The sequence below is a fragment of the Lepisosteus oculatus genome, chromosome 1 (genome assembly GCF_040954835.1).
Source record: "Lepisosteus oculatus isolate fLepOcu1 chromosome 1, fLepOcu1.hap2, whole genome shotgun sequence".
Taxonomy (NCBI): domain Eukaryota; kingdom Metazoa; phylum Chordata; class Actinopteri; order Semionotiformes; family Lepisosteidae; genus Lepisosteus; species Lepisosteus oculatus.
In genome coordinates, this window is record NC_090696.1 from 34,121,044 (window position 1) to 34,142,346 (window position 21,303).

Sequence of the window (21,303 nt, forward strand, 5' to 3'; positions counted from 1 at the left end):
GTCAGTTAAAATGTCTTTTTTGCTATGTGTGTCATAATAAAAAGTATCACACTATTTCAAAGGAAGCACACTGAATATGAATTCCCAAGTTAATTTGAACCAAACAGTTTCAAATCTATTAGTTTTTAACCAAGGAAAATCAAACAGTAAAAAGAGTAAAGCATACATTTATCCAGAAACATAATTGTCACTTTCATTGTGTATAACTCCTGAGAATAAACAGCTGAAATGACAGACATAGCAATCGAGAGAGGTTGTTTACTGATTCTTCTTTACAAACTTGTAGGTTTAAAAACTGTTTTATTGTATTTTCTTTATAAAAAGATAATTTCCTGTAAATAAATACAAAGTTCCTATGATTCCATTATGAACACCACTATCAATCTAAGATATACATTTTATACAGCACCTCCTTTTATTTACTGTTATTACATTATTATATTAAGCAAACATGACTGATACCACTAATTAAAAATAATTTGAAAGAATCATAAATAGTAATTTGTGCTTTAATCAAATCAAAATTGATCGGCTGAGGATGTTGCAGGATAATTTCTTCACCTCAGTAAGAGAGCAATTTACATATTGATTTGTTAGAAGATTGTTTTAAAATGCCAGTGTAATGTCTTATTAGTGATAAGTGATAAACAAGACCACTTCAAGTATTTTGCTCCAGGGGGAAGTTTTTTTCAAAACAGAGCCCATTTTAATGCAAAATTACTGAAAAATACTTTTAAATGTTATTTTTGTTTTACCACACCTATTTTAATCCTCTGCTTGACTGCCACCTTCAGAGTTTTACAAATAATGTTGAACAAATTAAGAGAAAGATATCCTCTGGAGCAACATGATTTGTTTCTATTTAATTCTGAGCAAGAAAATTGTCAAAGGGTGTTTAAAGAACAACACATAAACAGAATGATAATAGTAATAATTAATTTACTACCTCACAGGAACAGTCCTTGGGTAAAGTAGGCGAGTTCAAGATGTAAAGAACACAAGGCAGTAAGTTTTAAGTGATCTAGAAAGGCAGTAGACAGAGAAAGAGAGACATGAAGAGAGGGGGTAGCTCTCTTTTTAAACCTCCTTTGTGCTCAACTAAACAGTATGAAAGAAAAATGTGCAGCTCTCAATTTCTGTCAGACTTGACACTATCCAGAAGGCTGACGTTTCAGTCCTCCCTAAGATAACAGGGCATTCTGAAAATGCTTGGCTTGTTTATAATCACACACACAGAATGCTGTTCCTACACTATTATGACTGGTATATTTTAACAGTTGTTAAGATAAGACCATGCCTTTATAAGTTTTAATAAAAATGCAACAAAGTACCATGGTCTTTCTAAAATAAAAAAATGAAGAGGTAATTTTAATTTTCTTTTGTTGTCCATCCATGTTTTAAAGCATCCAATGAGCAACAGAAGACATCTCTAAAATGCTTCTTTTTCTAAATCTTTAAAGGTGTACTGTATGTTTTTATGACAAAAGAATTAAACATACATTTGGATACAACAGTGTGCAGCTGTGACTTTAAAAAGTGATAAATAATCACTTTACCACAAAATACCACAATACAATACAAAAACCACATATTTTAGTTATGTTTGAAAATTAACATGATTTCATGAAGAGTTTGCCTGGTCTGGGAAAAGAAAAAATCATTAATTGTAAGTAGCTTGTCATCTTGATAACTCAAAATCTGTTTTGCTTCATTGCAAGTGAGTCAAGGTAAACGTTAGCCTTGCAGTTAACCCTGCAGATCTTAGAAAACTAGGTCTTATTTCTGATATGAAGCAGACAGAATAAACGCCAGGTAGAGCTCTCAAAGAGTAGACTCAATACCGAGCAGCCAGAAGCAGGTTTGAATGGCTTAAATACTGCAGCCGGCCACACGGTAGGGCGTCTGGTGCTGAGTTAACACATGCGGCGGAGCTTATAATTATCGCCCCGGTGTTGGCACTGGTTAGCTCTCTTGGGGGCTGATCTGGGCAGGTTGGCGGTCATCGTGACACTTGAGTCTTACAGAATTTGAGACGTCTCTGTTTATTTATTAGGACTTTTCCCCTCTTGTCCTTTGGACAATATTCCTGGCTTGTTACCAGATACCTCTTCTTGTGCTCTCTCTGCTTTGAATGAGATGTGCTTTCATGCAGGCCTGTGAATTATCAGAACTTGTGTCATCTGTCCCATTATCAACTTGCCCTCTGGTTCCAGCAGAATTATAGTCAAGCAAAAAAAAGAGCCCATTTTTCAGAGTAGGGAGGCGGAAAAAAAATAACACAGCTGCAATCTGTCCAGCCGGTGGAAGCAATACAATAGGATTCCAGTGCTGACCTAATAAGGACCAAGACATACATTTCACTGTCTAGTAAATAAAGCCATGAAACAACCACTACTGGGCCACTGAAAACACTGAAGATTTTCCTTTCATTTCTGTAAAATTTTAACCTACTGTATGATTACTGAGAAACTGTTTTGTGTTTTGTGTAATCCTACATAATGAAGAATACAACACATTTCTTTTTCCTCTTAAATACGCTGCTCACCCTGCGGTCCATGCGGGTCCTAATGCCACAGTATAGTGACAGGCGCCGTCCTTGGGATGAGACATAAAACCTGCTCTCCTCCCTACTGATAGCTAATGTGTGGTGAGCTCTCTGGTACACTATGGCTGCAGTCGCATTATCCAGGTGGATGCTGTACATTGGTGGTGGTGGAGGGGAGCCCCCGTTACTTGTAAAGTGCTTTGAGTGGAGTGTCCATAAAAGCGCTATATAGGTGTAAGCAATTATTATTTATTATTATATTCCGCCATCAATTAAATCGCCAGTCTTGAATATTAATCTAATATTTTATTGATATCATGACCTACATCATGATCTAAAGAAGATATTGGTACATATATGACATGAACCAAGTGAAAAGCACATTTCACTAGCATTTTGTTGTCAGTTTCAGCCTGCTTTAGTATTTTTTATTAAATATCTCTAACCCTGTACAGGTATACAGTACACTTACAATAGAATGTTTCTAAGTGGATACTTTTTATCGAACAATAAACTTTCTCAGAAAGAAACAATGGTTTACTGTTGTGGTTTTCATAAAGATACATTGAAGATAACCTGATAGGTATTTATTTTTGCAGCAGGGCAATACTTTTGAAGAGCAAGATGGCAGGATTACAAACCATTCAAGATGCTCTCCAAGCTCTCCTGACATTCTGTCACAATCGCTACTCCTCCTCTTAAGGGCGCTCCAGCCCTTCCTCGTTCTACCTCATTCCCCACACCTGTCCCTTATTCCAACCCCTCTTTAGTTCCACCTTAGAAGCTAGGCATAGACATCACCCGAGGTTCCTCATTGAATTCTGTTTCATGAGAGCCTGGGGTCCTGTTGCGTCTGGCTCCGTTATGCTTTTAACTTTCTGTTCCTGATTCCCCTCGCCGGTTCTGACCCGGTTCCTGTTCCCCCCCCGGGTGGATCGCCTGGCCATGGACTTTTGCCTTTGATTCTGATTACCTGTTTGGATTCCCTATATGGATTGTTTGCCCCGGACTCACTTCCCTTGGACACCTGCACTCCTTGGACACACCCCCTTGTCTCCATCCCTTCTCCTGCATGATTTTATTCCTACTGTGTCTTCACCAACCGGATCGTGTCGTCTGCATAGGGCCCGGAAAGAACTGCTTCGTGACACATTCCTCATCTGAGAGGCCATTCTCTGCTGTTCTGCCAGTCTGAATATCAGTTTACAGCCTCACACAATGCCTGGTTGGTGGTGGACATAAATCAGTGTGGCAGGGAAGTACTAATGAAGCCAAATGTTTTACAAATGGTTCACTGTGAACTACCTGTTTAATAGGACAATGTGTACGAATTACACTCCTTCAGTACTATAAGACACAAATATGTAACCTGTTTCACATTACTTAAATTGTAAATTAGCATAATGGTACATTAACGCAAAAATAAGACTTTGTTCAAACCTTCAGTCTTTTTAAAATCATTTAGATAATTACAGTCGTCATACTGCCAGTAGTGAACATTACATATAGCACGGATTATTTGTTGGGGTTTTTTGCAGTGGAGTAATAATTTCAGGAGCAAAGAACATGGATGATTTTTCATGGAATCCAAATTGTGTTCAGAAATATTACACATTTAAAAACATGTCTGGAAAATGTAAGTAAAGATGTTTCAAAGACTGGTGTAGACTGAATGTTGTGCTACCTAACATACCGTATAGAAGAATAGTCCAGACATTAAACAGAAAATGATTGTGTTTTGTTAGTCATGCACAAGTGTTTATAAACAGTCCCCAAAAAAAGGGAAAGTGAAAAAAAGTGCATGGTGTTCCATATTGTTCTGAATTATGGACAAAATAAACATATAGACTTTCAGCTCATATTGACCACACAATCTTTTGGTTCACATACGCCTTCAACTTCATTTCATTTTTCATCATGTTTAAATTTGCGTAATGGCCGAGTGACTTGAGGGGTGAAGGCACAGCCTTCGGCTGGAGGCAGTGATGTGTGGTGTGGAACAATTAGGACAGTCAGCCCATTGATTGGCCCCGTGACCTGAGTGGTACTGCTCTCCCTGGAGGTATGACTTCTGGAAAGGATTAGAGGTCACCGCCAGATGATGAATGACCATAGGCCCCCAGGAGGGGCTGTCAGTGTAAAGGGGTGGTCTGGTTGTGGAAAGGGAGTAAACTCTGAATTTTGTTCTGTTCTGATTCCAACTGATTATCGCAGAGTGCCGCCCCCCCCCTGCAAAATCAACACACATAGGTTTGTGAAATTCACCAAAATATCAGTCACAAGTGATGAATCAATGTTATCAGAATTGGATCTAAGGAGCTCTCACATCAGTCAGGTGCCATCTTATTTCATTTCACACATGCACATGTTTAATAAAACTTGCTGAGAACACGATCTGTATTTAAAAGAACATCATAGCAAGTCATGCATTCTGGATAAAAGTGAAAACATATAATACTGAAAAAACGATGGGGTCTTGACCAGCAAGGAGGCTAAATGCTCCAGCTGTCTCAGACTCGTTTTTTTGGGGATTGGAAAATCTATTCCTTGAGAGCGTTTTATGGGGGCTTCCTAAATAACTTTGCCAAGGCCACTTTTATTACTTCTGGGTACAGCTGTGTCACATTTCAAATCCCTGCTGTAAATGATCAGGAAGTCCATTCTGTCTGTCCTTAGGTTATCATATCAAATGGCCTGTGTTCAGTGCCAGTGAAACTTTTATAGTAATTAGCCTCCCAGAAAATGTTTAACCTGGATAGGAGCCAGACACAATGCTTGCTGTCTGGCATATAATTTAATTAGAACAAGCTTCATGCTGTCAGTCATAGTGGTCCATATGTAAGTAATCAAAGCCTCACTGTTCAGGTTTTTCATTGGGTTTTTCTAGCAACCTTTTAACACATAGCTATCAATCTATGTTTTAATAATACTGTAGGAATCTAGTGATTCAGGAGACAATTGTTTAAATCCAGCTGTTCCTAAAACTTAATGAAGAACTTAATCCGTAAACATAAAAGAAAAAGAACGGCTGTTTCGATACAGTGCTTATTGTACACATGTTAATGCTTCCCAAGGATATAATATGAGAAAGAAAACTCATAGCTCTTTAATTTAATTACCCTCTAATAATCTTGGAATGCTTACTGATACATGACTCTTGAGAACATGGTGCTTTCTAAATACCTATTTGGCAACTCTACTGCATATACCATCTGAAAATTTTTAATTTTGTTGTTATGTTTATTTTTGTCTTACTCGTAGACTTTACATTAACATTTTAGAATTGCAGAATTGCACCCATTCAAAATGCATGTCAGCAGCTGACTATCTGGATACTAATTTAGACTTTAGTTCACTCTACAGATAGAAATCCTCAACAGCCAGCAATCAAATATCTGCATTATGATAATTGCCTCTTAGGTTTGTATTGCTTCATTAAACTTACTACCACAAAATCTGGTCAAATATTACATGATTTACATATTTATAGCAAAAAAGTGAAAAATACCCCTGTCCTGTATTTCTGCTGCCAACTACTCACTAGTCATAGTACCAATCATAGTACTTTTGTGTACGGACATTCTCTTTTGATCACATTAAATGCATTATTACTACTTTATCGGAAGCAAAAACAAATTGGGAAAGGCTGCGTAAATGGTGAGAGCAAGGGGAACAGAACAAAGATATGCAACCTTTTTATTCAAGGGTGATGTGAGGGTAAGGAAAGAAGTCATTTTAGATAGTCATCATAGATTCAGGAATCTTGAAGAGCTAAATCCAACATATTATTAAGCTAGAACACACGGCCAGAATGTGGGAAGTTCTGCAACTGATGTGAAAAAAGGTGCAGAGTGATGTCCACAGTGTAGGATACAACAACTGGAACCCAATTCCAACAACTGTGGAATTGTGAGAAGACAAAAAGGTTATACGCCAGTGAAATGATCTTACAACACATTCTTACCCAGCTAGGTCTGCTCAGAGTAATAAATTACAAGCAATTAAGATACAGAATGTAAGGAAATTTACATTTTAAATACCAAATTAGGTGACGGGTAACACTAATATTAGTCAACGTTGTGGATAATTACACGTATGAGAATCACTGACTTGAATCCCAGCAAAAGCCAGAGGCGGAAACTGTCTTTGACAGAGAAAACAAAAACAAGGACTTTGTTGGATTCCTTATACATATACACGAGGGAAGAATACATAGAAATGTAGTGAGATTGGGAAAAACAAAACATTTATTGTTGTAAAACAAAACGTGCTGATGGGAACTTTGAGTCCTCAATTAATTAATGTGAGGCAGAGTTAGGAGAATTTTATTATGAAGTGAAATCATTTGTGTTGTATTTATTTGCTTTCAACAAAGTACTGACTTGTTTCCAACTGAAATGGCCAGATGTCCTAACACCAATCTAATGGAGATAGATAAGGTAGTCTGTGATCCTTAATTGCCAAAAACAGTGTTTTTGTGTTTGTAGCGGGAATGATACTGGCCCGATTGACACAGCACAGACACAATGAATCACATCAGAGACTTTTCTGTACCATGACCAAAGTAGCCCTAAGGTGTATCTGCCCGACTCTGGTGAGAAAAGCCAGCTTTTTGCTGCCCCTTAAATCTCTCAAACATTTACTAAAGCCGGCATCACACAACACGACTCGACATGACTTCTAGTCGGAGAGCATGTCAAATTATGCGACTAGGAATTGCAGTGGGTGACTAAATACATGATTCCCTCACAACTTTTCATCACGGTTCCAAATCTCGTATTGCGCCATGAAAGTACCGCGAGGTTGCCTCATTCTGGCAGCCAATCAATGTGGAACACAAGAGGAGCACCGCACGAAAGTAAACAAACAACATGGAGAACGAGCATGGAAACATCTTGAAAAATGTAACATGGGCATTGTTTTCCACAAATAAACATCTTCAAAAATATAATTTTTCTTTATAAACATAGAAAGAATTTACAAAAATAAAACACAGTTAAAAATACAAAACACCTTTAAAAAAATATTGTAAATGAATTAGTATTGCGCTATAACGTGCAATATAATGGGCACATTATCTCACAAGTACACATGTGGCTCACTGCCCACCCCTAAGATTTCCGACTCGCGACGAGAAAATCAAACCAGTTTGATTTTATTGTAGCGAGTCGCAGAGAACAGTAGAGGCTGTTAAGAGCGCTATGACTGAGTCGCTGGGGGAGTCACACTCATATTTTGTTTTCTCTCCTGATGGCGAAATTCAGTGCCTGTCAGCGAGATTTTGCAGCAGCCATATTCTGGAGTCAGTGCTTTTGCAGTGTGGGAAGTATGTGTCTCTGTTTTTGCATTCCTTCCTGCCTTCTCATTTACCAGCCTAAACTTGGCCTTCATCATTCAGTAAAGCAGTTTCAAAAAAGAGGCCCTGTCTTGGATAATGACACACTCTGTCTGAAACAAACCTGCTTATTTGCCAAATGTCTTCAGTACCGACAACAACGCTGCAGCCTGGGGCCACTTTACCTTTTTGTACAAACCTACCGAAATCTTATCCCATCCCTGACAGACTCAGGTGCTGACACCATATTGTGGCTCCCTCAAATCTCTAACAAGAGTGCCAAGAATAATTACATGGAAGGGAATTACACAGGCAGTATCAAAGAGCTATTACCTGTGCTGACGGATCTCCCGTAGCTGAGCCACTCTAATTAGAACATCCTGGGATTTTTATTGCTCTCAGGCTTTAATGCCTAATTACTTCTGTGACCAAGGGGAAGAAGAACTAAGCTTAAGAAGAGTATGCGATAAGACCATTGACATCTCTCTGGAAGGGGCTCAGGCCTGTGTCATGTTTTTATTAATTTGTTCACTTCTTCTCATACATGCTGTGTGATTTTATCATGCCCTGGGGGTCAGATTAAGGAGTCGTTAGTCCTCTGTGACTAACAATGCCTGTTCTGTTGGCAGAACATGCTTCTCTGATCAGGCTATAGTGACAGAATGTAATATAGACACTTGAAACTTATATCAAGTACAACTGTGGCTTCATTTATATAGTTTACTACACATGCTTTACAATACATTTTGTGACTGCAAAGATGCTAGAACTACTAAAATATATGGGAAAATCTATTAACATTGAAGAGAATCAGCTATGTAAACTACTTTGGCCGCTGTCATTTCATTTGTGAAACAAAATGTTTGACTTTTACATATTTTTTGTAAGTTAAACGTTGTCTTCACCAATATCTAGGTTCCTCTTACAGGTTACCATACCATCACCGGCCACACAACTTGCAAGATGACTTAATTTGTTAAGTGAATGTACTGTCATTGAATTCACTTATCCTGCTAAGCTGTGACATTAAAAGTTTACTTCAGGTGTGTTTTTGTTGCTTTGTTTGTTTATTTTTTAGGTGAAAATTCATACAATGTCCAACACCTTCTCTTTAAAGACTATAAGCTAATGGATACAATTGTGTAACACTATTAGCACACAAAGATTTGAGTCAAAACAGATGTATTATTACAGAGACTTTTTGATACTTTCAGGAATCTTTTTCTGACAACACTTTCGATTTTAACAATTGAACATCCATTACTGAAAGAATGTAAACAGCTGTACTAATTAAGCAGGGTCAGACCTGGTCTGGATACCGGATACCCAGACGCCCTTTGGACTGACGGGGGAAATCATCTGCTGAGGATGGGTCACACTCATGACCGTCCTCTAGTCAGCTCTCAGTTTCCGGAGCCTCGGAGCAACACAGCTGTGGACAGACCCCCTAGTTATCCAAGGGCCCTGGAATCCAAGGAAAGAAAAGGGCTTCGCTGGGGGACTGAAAGGTGGCTCAGGACTGGAAAGAAAAAGGAAAGAAAGAGTGACTAAGTGACCAAGCAACCCGGGAAAGTGGGTGCTGAAAGGAAGAAAGTGGGGAAGAGCCCAAACATCACAGTGGACATCACAGGCTGCTCCAAAAGAACCAGGAAGGCAGCAGGGAAGAGAGCAGCCAAAGAGAGGCACCAGCGTTCAGGGCAGGTTGGGAGCACAGGAACTGGGCTGCTTTGGTCAAGGGTCAAGGGCAGCAGGAAGAAAGTCTGGGGGTCCTGGAAGACGAGCGCTGCCCCGGAGAGAAGCCATGGAAAGAAGGGCCAACAGAGCAGGGTCCTTGATTGAGAGCGAAGGCTTGGAGCCGCCGTGCAGGATGAAGATTGAACAAAGACTGGAGAAACAGCGCTGCAGGGTGCAGAATGAAGACTGGAGAAGCAGTAATGCAGGATGAAGACTAACACTGAAGTTCATGGTGAGCGACGCAGGCTGGTGACCAGAGAGCGATACTGACTGATGATCAGAAAGCGATGCTGACTGATGACAGGCAAGCGAAGCAGGCTGATGATTGTGAGTGATGCAGACTGATTGTCAAGTATTATGCACAACAGGATAAACTGAAGTGGTTATGCACAATATGCAGTACCATACACCATACTTAATCCACTGCAGATGTTAAAAACAAGATGAGGCATAATCTTCTGACTAATAAACAGTTTGACTGTTTTGTTGGTTTCATACTGGTTCAAATTTACCCAGAGTTCTTGGTGCCATGTTTCCAATTTTGCAGAATTTGGTCTTTGATTAGGGTCTCCGTTTTACAATACTATATTTGCAAAGCAGGTCAATACACTATATATGATAATGGGAAAATTATCACAAGTTATCTTTTTATCAGATTAAAATGAGAGAGGTGTGGCCTTGTTTCTGTAAATCCAAGCTGCAGAAAATAGATTAACTAATCAAAATGTAACAACTGTTATTTAATGTACTGTATGTTCCTGTTTGGTAATGTAAAGGGACCTGCTAAGGTTACATTGCTTGAAAGATTCTAAATACAAAGAGGATTAGGCTTGTTTAATGGGTAAAAGGGTGAAATTCCTCTTCACCCTTAAAGAGATTAACACCAGAAACTTTCCCACAATCATGTTACACTATTCCCTGATGAATTGTTCATGTGTTATGCCAAAATGTCCTTAAATTTTTAGAGTACCCAAAACAAAAGGACCATCTGTTGGTGTCATGGAGATATAAAAAAATCTATAATGTGGCAAAGACTTTGCATAATATGAACTTGCTCTCTCATGTCCTTTTCTGTTGTTTTTTTTATTTTTTAAACAATTAATTATCCACAGCCTCACATCTGCACATACAGAACAATAATTGCAGAGAATTTTAAGAGTAGCAGTATAAACAAATGGAATTAAAGCAGATTGAATTCAAACTGCAGTAAAACTCTTGCCTGTTAAACAATTTCACACATGCATTTGTAGACATATTATCAGTTTAATCTGTGCCTAAAATACAGACAGGGTTGCTGCTTTTTGCTTTGATGTCATCTAATTTAATGATCCTCTTTAATGGTATTTTCCATCTCTTAACAACTGATAGCCATCTTCCAGTTCTGAAAACAATGTTGTGCTCTTACACCACTTTTAAACCATATGTAAATAAATGTTTTCTGAAAACATAATTCCTTGTTAGAAAGACATGTTCAAAAATGCAGTGATTTTTTTTAGTTCTTTTTATAATTGATTATTTTAATTATGTAGTTTTCCTGGTTTCTAAATTCGTGTGCAGGACTTTATAGCCATAATAGTTGCAGGGGAGAATGAGGAATTTAGCGTGATATAGATTAGGCTCACAAATCTGGGATCAATGGACATGGCTTAAGACGAAAATAAAAACTGTATTGCCAGGACTTTGTGTGTAGTGTTTGTATGTACTGGTGGTGATATACATAAAGCTTTGTTTCACAACAGTCATGTATAGAATATTCCTATACTACAGTAAAGCATTTAAGCTGACAGACAGTTAAACTGCATGTGAACAAGCTCAGAGAAACACTGACAATATACAATTTCTTCCATTGCAAATACAGTACTATAATAAAAAGTTTCGAAAATAGATTCAGTTAAGATGTTATTTTTTGTTCTGCAGCATACTTATAATACTCCCCGTCAGACAAAGTGAACGTCAAGCTTTCTGCCATTCTGATGAAAGACGGCTCTGGAATAAATGATCTCTCTTTTAAACATTGTTAATAAATCTTGCTTTGCAAAAGTTTTGATCTTTTCCCATGGTGCCTAATTAAGATACAAAGTAATACATATTTTTTCAAACTTAACATGTAAACCTGAATGCCCACAAGACTTCTAAGGGTAAGATAACAGTACATTTCAGGAAAAACTAAAGAGAAAAAAAACCTGAATAATATTGATTGCATAAGTATTCAGGCCTGTAAACTCAAGATTTGAGGGACCTTTGGCAGCAATTACAGCCAGAATCACGTTTCAGCCAACTTAACATACTGGCACACTGGATTGGTACAATTTTGTCCATTATGCTTGGTGGATTATTTTCCTTTAGCTATTTTGCCTTGAGCCAATCTTGCAAAGTTCCCGCTAATGAGAGCTTACCCCTTAGCATAAAGCTGCCACCACTGTGCTTGGCTGTACTGTAGGTGTAGTGATGACAGGGAAATGTGTCACGCTGGGTCTTCGCCAAATACAATGTTTGGCATCAAGACCAAAAGGTTCAATTTGGTCTAATCCGGCCTTTTGCTACATTTTTGCAGGGGGCACTCAGGTGCTCTGTTGCAAACCCCTTGTGGGATTTGAAATACCCTTCTTTTCTTACAAGCAAAGGGAGTGGAATATTGATGACCAGCACACGTTTTCTTCCATCTCAGCACTGAACTCTGTAAGTGTTTCAAAGTCACTGCTGAGTTTACAGTGGCATTCCCAACCAGTTTCTTTCTTGCCTGGCTGTTCAGTGTGAAGGGGCAGTCTAGCAAGTGGTTACCTTTCACTTCTTAATGATCAAGTAAATCATGCTCAATGAGACATTAGGGGTCTCCTGATCTGTGCCTTTCTATAACTTTATCCATGAGTTTTCTGGAAATCTCCTTGTCTTTATGGTTGAATCACTGCTTGAAATTCAATCTGACTGAGGGACCTGAGGTATATTAATTCTGAAGTCATGTGAATCACTATTATTGCACACAGAGCAAAGACATTCAACTAACTGTGTGGCTCACTAAAGTAATTTTGTATACTAAATTAATTTAAATTTGCCACAGCAAAGGATTTCAATATCTGTTAATGTAATACATGCAATATCTTTCACTTTAAAATCTATTAATTTATTTCATATCTTTTGCTTTTAAGGTGTTTTAAAGGTTGTGTACATAATATATTAATTTCTTCTTCAAACAGCAACAAAATGCGAAAACTGTGCAAGGGTCTTAATACTTTTTTTTAAAGCACTGTACTACAAAACCTGGAAATGACCCAAACTCAGATGGGGAGGCAGAAAGACTGACTTTTATTACAAACAATATGTTTCTAAGTCACTGTTGAATCTGTTGAAAGTCATACTGAAATAATTTGTACAGAACTTTTATGCGCAAATGTGTTATATATTCATTTTATTTTTAAAAAACAAAAGATGATGTCTTGGAATTAGGTAAAGCACAACATATTTGCACATTCAGGCTTTCTCAATAGAAATATTTTATTTTAGCTTATTTCTTTGTGATGTTTTTTAAAACTCCTCCGAAGATGACGTGGGAATTAGGGTCTACATTTTGCCTGTGGCAGAGTAACATTTCAGGGTGGGATTGTTCAATGTCATTCGTGACATTCCTGAATCATTTGCACTTGTACTTCTCACAGTCATAATGAAAGACTTCTTTTGCCTTCAAAAACTATTAACCAACACAAGAATTTTGCAAGCAATTACAGGATCTTTTATCCCCTAATGAGACATGAGAATTGGGAGGGCACTATGTTACAAGCAATTACAAAGTATTTATTCCCTAATGAGATATATGTTTTTGGAGAGGGTTAAACAGTTCTACTTTCACAGTCCAACCTTCAGTCCTTGTAGAATCTTCTGGAAATCGAGAACATATTCCCCATTTTATATGTCACAAACAAACCAGTGTGAAGATTTTAAATTCAAACTGAAATTCAGTAGTTGTGTGAGATCCTATCAAATGCAAGAGAGAGCGAAAATATGCAGAGTATATTTGGCATAGCTCACCTTGTTGAGGGAATTTGGCAGCCTCACTGAAAGGATGAGGCTGTCCAGACACCCCCCAAAATCCCCCAAAACACTGATGCAGAGTTCAACACACTGAATGGATACTGAATGGATATTTAGCCAAGTACGTTCGTATACCAAATGACTGAATGAGTTACAAGCTTGCAGTTGTATGAGTGAATGGGTTCAAACGTGGTGCTTGAGAAGCATGTGTGCCAAGGGTTGGTGAACAGGTGAAATAGGAACCACTTGCCGACATGTGCAGGTGAGCAGGATGTTATTTTCACAAGAGAATTATGACGATGTCAGAATCGTGTTGGTTCTGGCTGCCATGGTGACACGGAGACCCGTGTGAAAGTAGGTGTCATGGAAATGGGGAGCAGCCGAAGGTGCTGGGCGAACAGGAGAGCAGCTTGAGGGGCAGTAAGAGGAAAGGTACCTGAGTTATCAGGTACTGTAACTGTACAAGCTAGTTTGGGACTGGAAGGTTGTGATGGCAGAAACAGACGATGATGGCCAGAAGAGCTGCTGGCCCAAAAGAGCAGCCTGATGAGGTTTTTTTTTATGAAGGAGAGTGTTTGAATATTTTGAATTGATTTTGCTGAAATTAGTCTCATATTGCTTGGGATATACTCCGTGAAGTTGCCCCCCTACAAACAGCTCAAACAATGAAACTCAGCTCATTTTTTAGTGCTGCTTTCGTTTCCGAGATATAGCGCCTTGTTTTTCGGGTGATCACGTGACCATGCACGGCGACCTTGACCTCCAGTGACTCTGTCTGCCGAGGATGACAATCCTGTTTTGTTTCTCTCTTTGACTGGGTGGGCGGTGGCGGTGGTGCATTTTGCATTTAATACCAGTATCTTCTGTGCGTTTGTGTGAGCAGGAAAATTAAATTTGTCACTAATATCATACCCTAATCAGAAGAGTAGCGGGTGTAGATTTAAAAAAATTGCATGTTCTTACAAAGAGGCTTTAATGAGCACGTCTTAATCCTTTGTAGCAGTGTCCTTTTTTCAAAATCTGAAGAAGTAATCAGTTTCTACCTCTCCTTTTTAAATAAACATATCCACCAAGTGACGTGTAAAGATTTGACCCATCTGTCACATGTTTAAAAAGGCTTGAATTTGCAACTTTATGAACAACAAAACTACTGTTTCACTTTTTATGCAAAGCACATTCGTCTTTTTGTGCAAAGCACATTCTTCACAACGTGAAGAAGAACCAGTGTGTTTTTAAGGGGCACTACGTACAAAGTTGACACGGGTAGTTCATACCACAGAAGAAGCAACATTGGAAAGTCTACCGTCTTACACATGCAGACCGCGGCAATATTGAAAAAATATTTTTATTTTCACATATCAGAAGTGAACATATATCTAAGTTCCTTAATAAACTGTCATTATCCACGTGTTTGTATTTACAGTGTTCTTATGCGCAAACATGAAACGATTAGCTCACAGTTATCTTTGTGTTTCTGGTCAATCCTTGGTGTAGAGTACAGCGTGAGGGCACACCTTGACCTCTGAAGACAGAAATGAGCGCCTTTGTTCGATCGTCATATTTCTCCCAGGTGAAGTTGTGTCTTTTGCAGTATGCAGTGTAATGACCCAGGACATGTTTGTTTGCCCATCTCCATGAAGTTGCCCCCCCCAGCCACCCAGCAAATGGCACAAACGACGAAACCCACCGCATTCGTTAGGGCTGCGTTTGTGCCCGTTTGTGCTGCTTTAGTTTCCGAGATATAACGCCTTGTTTTTTCGGGTTATGGCGTGACTATCCACAAGGAAGTTTACAGGTGCCAACATATTCGGTACTTTAACTTCCTGAATGTGATGGAAAAAAATGTGTGCAATTTGTTTTCTGAATCTGTCTGGTCCGGTTGGATGGATTTTAAAATAGGTTTCAATATAGCGCCTTCCTTTTATGGCTCTGACAAAAACAGCAAGGTCACGACCACCATAAAGCCTTTGATAAAGCCTTTGCACCCTTTACACTAATAACCAGTCTTTCATTTAGGGAGGAGTTACTATGTTAGTTCATTGGGTTAGTTGTTTTCTCTTAATTTTTAACGAAACAAATCGCAAAAACTTATTGCTTGTGTACTCCTTTTATTGGTGAAGAGACACCGTTGCTGTATCCCAACAACACCAGGACCAAATTACCGCTGGTACAACACGAGAGCACAAGCATAATAATATAATGATTATAGGCTTTACATTTCTATTCATTTTTGAAGTACAAAGCAGAAGGTATTTCCCTTACCTTAAATATACGATTAAAATGTTCAAATACAATGTATTCATTATAGAAAACAGCGGAGACAGTTATATTGCAAATAAAAAATGTATTTATTTCGAATAATACGGGACATTGTGAATCAATAAAGACGTTAAAATAAAAAATAAGCCGATGTAGTTATTTTGCAAATAAATAAAGCATTTAAAAATAGATTATCATTGACAGTGTAACGAATACACCCCTGCGTATAACACGGATCTCAGCAGCCCGGGCTGAGGGAGTTCTCCTTTAGCACAGCTGGCAAGTTCCCTGTTGTGTGACGTGAGGGACAAACTGACAGGGCAGGAGCGCCAGGAAACAGTAAACAATCGGTCCACCTGGCGCTGATAGCCTACAGCTCTCAGAGCCGTGATTGGCCCCCGGCCTGAATCTTGGTGAACAGTTCGGGCCACGATTGGGTGAAACGATTAGCAACACTCTGATTGGGTAAAGCGCCACCGCGGAAGTTCCGAAAACATGTAGATACAATGGTGATGGATGTTCTTCTTGGTCCAAATACTGTCAAATACTAACCGTGTGTGCTGCATATACAGTAACGCATCCATTGGTTTCGAATAACTGATCAATCTAAGAGAAGTCACACAGAGCTCAAAACTGAATAGCAGACAAAGAACATCATGGCATCCACAGCGCTTTCATGATTCAGCGTGTCACAATAGGGGGGCGCGCATCATGATCACATCACAATAACAGCCGCGTTATTATCAGCTGCGCTGGCGCCACTGTCGCGACATGAAGTCCATGTATCGAGATACAGCATATCCCGACAAAACGCCCCGCCCCTATGTCGCGACATGAAATCCATATATCATGATATGGCATATCCCGACAAAACGCCCTGCCCCTATGTCCTGACATTAAGTCCGTATATCGTGATATGGCATATCCCGACATGAACTCCGTATATTGCGATACGGCATATCCCGACAAAACGCCCTGGGCCCGTGTCACGTCAGGACGTCCATATTTCGCGATATGACATACCCTGACAAGATGTGCCATGTCCTGACACAAAGTCCTGTGTAAATCATGTCATGATATTATGACCTCTTTTTTGCTACAGTGGTGCCAGGGTGCTGTGGAAGCAAGGCGCCTGTCGTGATAGTACTAGTAGCGATAGTCACGCCCCTGTTGTTGCACTGCTGCAATATATATGCGGTCCCTATCATGACATGCTGTGAAGGACTTGTCGCAATGGTATCCCATAGTCACGCATTTGACAACAGCGTGTCATGATAGGGAAAGATAAGGAAAACGTGCTTTAGAAAATAAAAAAAAAAACAGATCTTACAATCACAGTGATTTTACATACATTACAACCACAGTTTTATGTCATAGATGGTTAACTTGTTGGCACTCGTCATGACTTAAGTATTATTCACATCTAAGGAGGCTCATATGTTTATGGATATTTATTGTCTTTAAAATGTTAAGGGTACGAGCTAAACTGTTCATTTGCTGCCTCTGTGTTGTAAAGATCACCTTAACTGTTTAGATAATGACATTTTACAATATATCCAGTAAACTGTGTGTATTGCTATAGAATCCAATAAAATCCAAAGCGAAAAGTTTTGTTATAATGCTTATTAAGCTATACGGTTACAAAACACAGCATATTAGTAAGTAAAGAGTTGATTATAAAATTGCATCATCTGGTGTGTTACAGTGTTCAAGGAAACGTAAAGGATTAAAGCTCTGTTTTGTTCCGCGACCATAAAGATGTGAAATTACAAAGGCTGGGGTCAAACCATCAAAAGATCACAACTGAAAGATTTGGTGGTCCTGACCTTGCTGTTGTTGTACGTCTCAGAGTGATATCAAGCCAGAAAAACATAATGAAAAATATTTAAACACCCACCCCACCCGGCCAGACAGACTCAGAGAACAAATTGCACCCATTGTTTTCATCACATTCGGGAGTTAAAGTACCGAGTTTCGTTGATACCTGTTGTAGTATCCGAATTCCACCGTAAGAAAGGCGAGCTTATGGCTGACGTTGTCCGTGTAGACTCCACAATAAACGTCGCCAGGTTTAAAAATGAAACGTGTTTTATTCACATTCACTTTGTTTTCGTCAAACAAAAAAAGGAGACGTTTTCCACAATACCAAGACTATTCCTCAAAGCTCATTTAAACAAAAACGCACCTACACAAGCACGTCAGAACTGTTGCACTCAAATTCCTCTCTGGCTTTTGAAAACTAAATCATCTAGAATTTACATTAATCAACATCAGCGATTGACAGTCTTAAAGGCATATGAGCAATTTCCGTAAACAACACAATGTGGTTTTCAAATAGTAGAACATCAACATATTTACAGGATTGTTTTTAAACTTATATAACCAAATTAAAACATCACATGGCTCTTACACCTGTAAACTTCCTTGTAGAGAGTCACGCTACTTTAAACGGCACAAACCTGCACAAATGCAGCACTAACGAATTAATGGGGTTTCATAATTTGTGCTGTTTGTGGGGCGGTCAACTTAAGGGGGCTGATATATAGTACTGTAACGCAACGGGGGCTCAGGCGGGCGCCCTTGCCGCATCTGGTCGGCCCCATCCCTACTGGAGGCTCGAACCCGGGACTTCCGCGTCTCTCTGCAGCGACCTAGCCCCGTGAGCTAAAGAGAGATCTCTCCACAGCCCAGTAGCTGTGGTCCTGCTATCACAGGGAAGGGCGGTGACGTCACCCGCTCTGGTATGCCGGCTCTTACACACAGTGCTTGTCGGCCGTAAGTGTTACACTCTCCCCCGCTTAAATCGCCGTCCCCGGCGAAGGGCTATCCCATCCCACTCTGACACCAATGTAACGCAACGGGGGCTCAGGCGGGCGCCCTTGCCGCATCTGGTCGGCCCCATCCCGACTGGAGGCTCGAACCCGGGACTTCCGCGTCTCTCTGCAGCGACCTAGCCCCATGAGCTAAAGAGAGATCTCTCCACAGCCCAGTAGCTGTGGTCCTGCTATCACAGGGAAGGGCGGTGACGTCACCCGCTCTGGTACGCTGGCTCTTACACACAGTGCTTGTCGGCCGTAAGCGTTACAGTACTTTGTGGGTGGACCCAAACTGGTCATGTTGTTTCTGCCCATATCAAAAGATCCCAGTGCATTCTGGGTGGGTGGCCTGTGCCTCTCACAGGATGCAGTTTTGCTTAGCCATTGTCACTGGGACAACCTCTACCTCCTAATTCTGGATTAAATGCTTCTTCATAATGCTCTGCCCAGGGGATCAGATCGTCTTCTTCGGGTGAAATTTGTAATCTACATTTTGTTTTTTAGATACTGTACAGTATATGCACTCTATTATGAAGATCCTTTCAAATGTTGTTACTGATAAAATTCTTGCAAATGGTTATAGAATTTATTATAATTACAAGATAATTTGCCTTATATGATAGGATTGCGTTTATGAAGAGCTTCTTTGGTTTAAGTAATTCTGAGTCATCTCTTGTTTCACACAAGATGACTGATAATCTGTTAATTGCTTTGAACCCATTGTGAACCCATTACTGAACATCATGTAGAATGCAACCAAATCAGAAAACCACAGGCAGAGTTTAGATTTTTTGCTGATGATATGCATAATGTGCAACCGTGCATAATGTTTGTTACTTTATGATAATAATCGGTACTCCTTTCACTTCAAAGAATGCTTAAACTATAAATTTTCTTTGCCAACAATTGTTCTTAGAGCACACAACACTAAGCATTTGCAATTTCAGACAAATGCCATATTTTCCTTGACAACTGTCTTAACACAGCTGGGAATTCCATTGTCTGCTCACCAAAGACAGGGAACTGCTGTCTTGTTTCACTTAACATACTGTATAGCATTTGTCTTGCCAAGAATAAGCTAAATGTTTTGAAGGAAGCATATGAAAAATAGGTCAGTGTTAAGGACAATCCAGCCTTAATTAAACATTAAATCAAATTATTGCAGTATATAAGACATTGAATACTTACTAGATAGACACATGTTTATACATCACTTAAGTGCTGTAAATTAATTAACCAATTCCAACATTACAATTTACAATTCCAACCAATTACAATTTACAATATAAATGCTTCTTTGTGAGCAGGACATTGGGGGTAGAGGAATAGCTTGATATTTTAAATTCCTCAAAACCTTCTTAAACTGATTGATCTTCTATACATTCAGGGAGAAAAAGAACTTATCCAGTGTTTTCTAGTGTCCAAATTGTTGGGTGGCATAATAAAATCTGACTTTCAAAGTTCTGATAAATACAAAGCTGCATTTATTTTAAGTGTAATGTTACTCTAATGACCAATTCTAAAATTTGAGAACCTATTGCTCTCCTCTCTATAACATAAGTAGTTAATTTTATCAAAAGCACAACACCCTTTTCCATTTAAGAGCACCAAACTCTTAAAAACAAGATTTCAAAATTTGATCAAAACCATATACTCAGAACAATGCTTGAAAAAGAGGAATTGGTAAGACATTAACTGTTAATTAATTATTTGTACTGTATTTATTAATTGTATGTTTTGTATTTACAGCCTTATTTTCTTCTCTGTAAGTCTATCCAGTAAGCAAAACAAATAATAATTTAATCCAAGTTCTGTAACCCACTCGTGGAAGGTAAAACAGGTTAAATTGAGTGAAAGATACCTCATGGAAAAAATGTAAGCTGGTTATATCATGATAAAGAAGTAAAACAATCATGGTGAAACCCATAACCATTAGTGTATGAACATATACACAAAGCATTAAATGGTAAATTCAAAGTAAAGTACTACACAAAACAAAGCAAGTTAAAACAGCATTACAATGCACTACAACACTACAATGCAATAATGAACCTGCAACAGACAACTAAAGACAAATATGGAAATGTGTAGTCAGAATTAAGACCTCACACAACACCACTATTCACTTGCTGTACGGCTTACACTCAAGCCAGCATGCTCTTACCTGATCACTGATCAGCAGCTGAGACTTGAAATATGTAAGTTCTCCCTCTGCTTTGGAAAAGAGCACAGCAGCTACTGAAAGTGCCTCTTCTGTTCCTTACCCCACTTCCTAGTTGTCAGAGAGCTTTGCTCCCACCCAAAATCCCATACTCTGAGTCTGAGGAGAGGGAGGAGAGATGAGGGTAGGTGTGTGTAGTGGCAGTGTGACGAGGGGGGGTTTCCTACACTGAGGGGGTTTGCAAAAGATGAAAACAGAAAATGCTTGAAAAAAGCAGCTAATCAGGGTGGAAAGAAGAAAACATAAACACTGAAGGCTGAGATCAAAGGCCCTTCTTGTAGTTGCTTTGGGGACTGCGGGTTTTGACAACATCTTGACTATCACGTTTTAAGGCATTTAGGGTGGTGTGGCCATATCTAGACAGACT

General features: G+C 39.1%; 1 protein-coding gene across 3 annotated transcripts in view; it reads right to left on the reverse strand.

Moving 5' to 3' along the window:
* frem1a (Fras1 related extracellular matrix 1a) overlaps positions 1 to 21,017 on the reverse strand; it is a 60,794-nt gene extending 39,777 nt beyond the window's left edge. For 2 of the 3 annotated variants that reach the window (XM_015344957.2, XM_006629720.3), the window contains exon 1: positions 20,880 to 21,017. The gene's annotated coding sequence lies outside the window, so the exon portion shown is untranslated. Of the gene's footprint in view, positions 1 to 946; positions 1,088 to 20,879 lie in introns of those variants that run through there. The other variant, XM_015344956.2, reaches the window with a different exon arrangement.
* Positions 21,018 to 21,303: the final 286 nt, after the last annotated feature.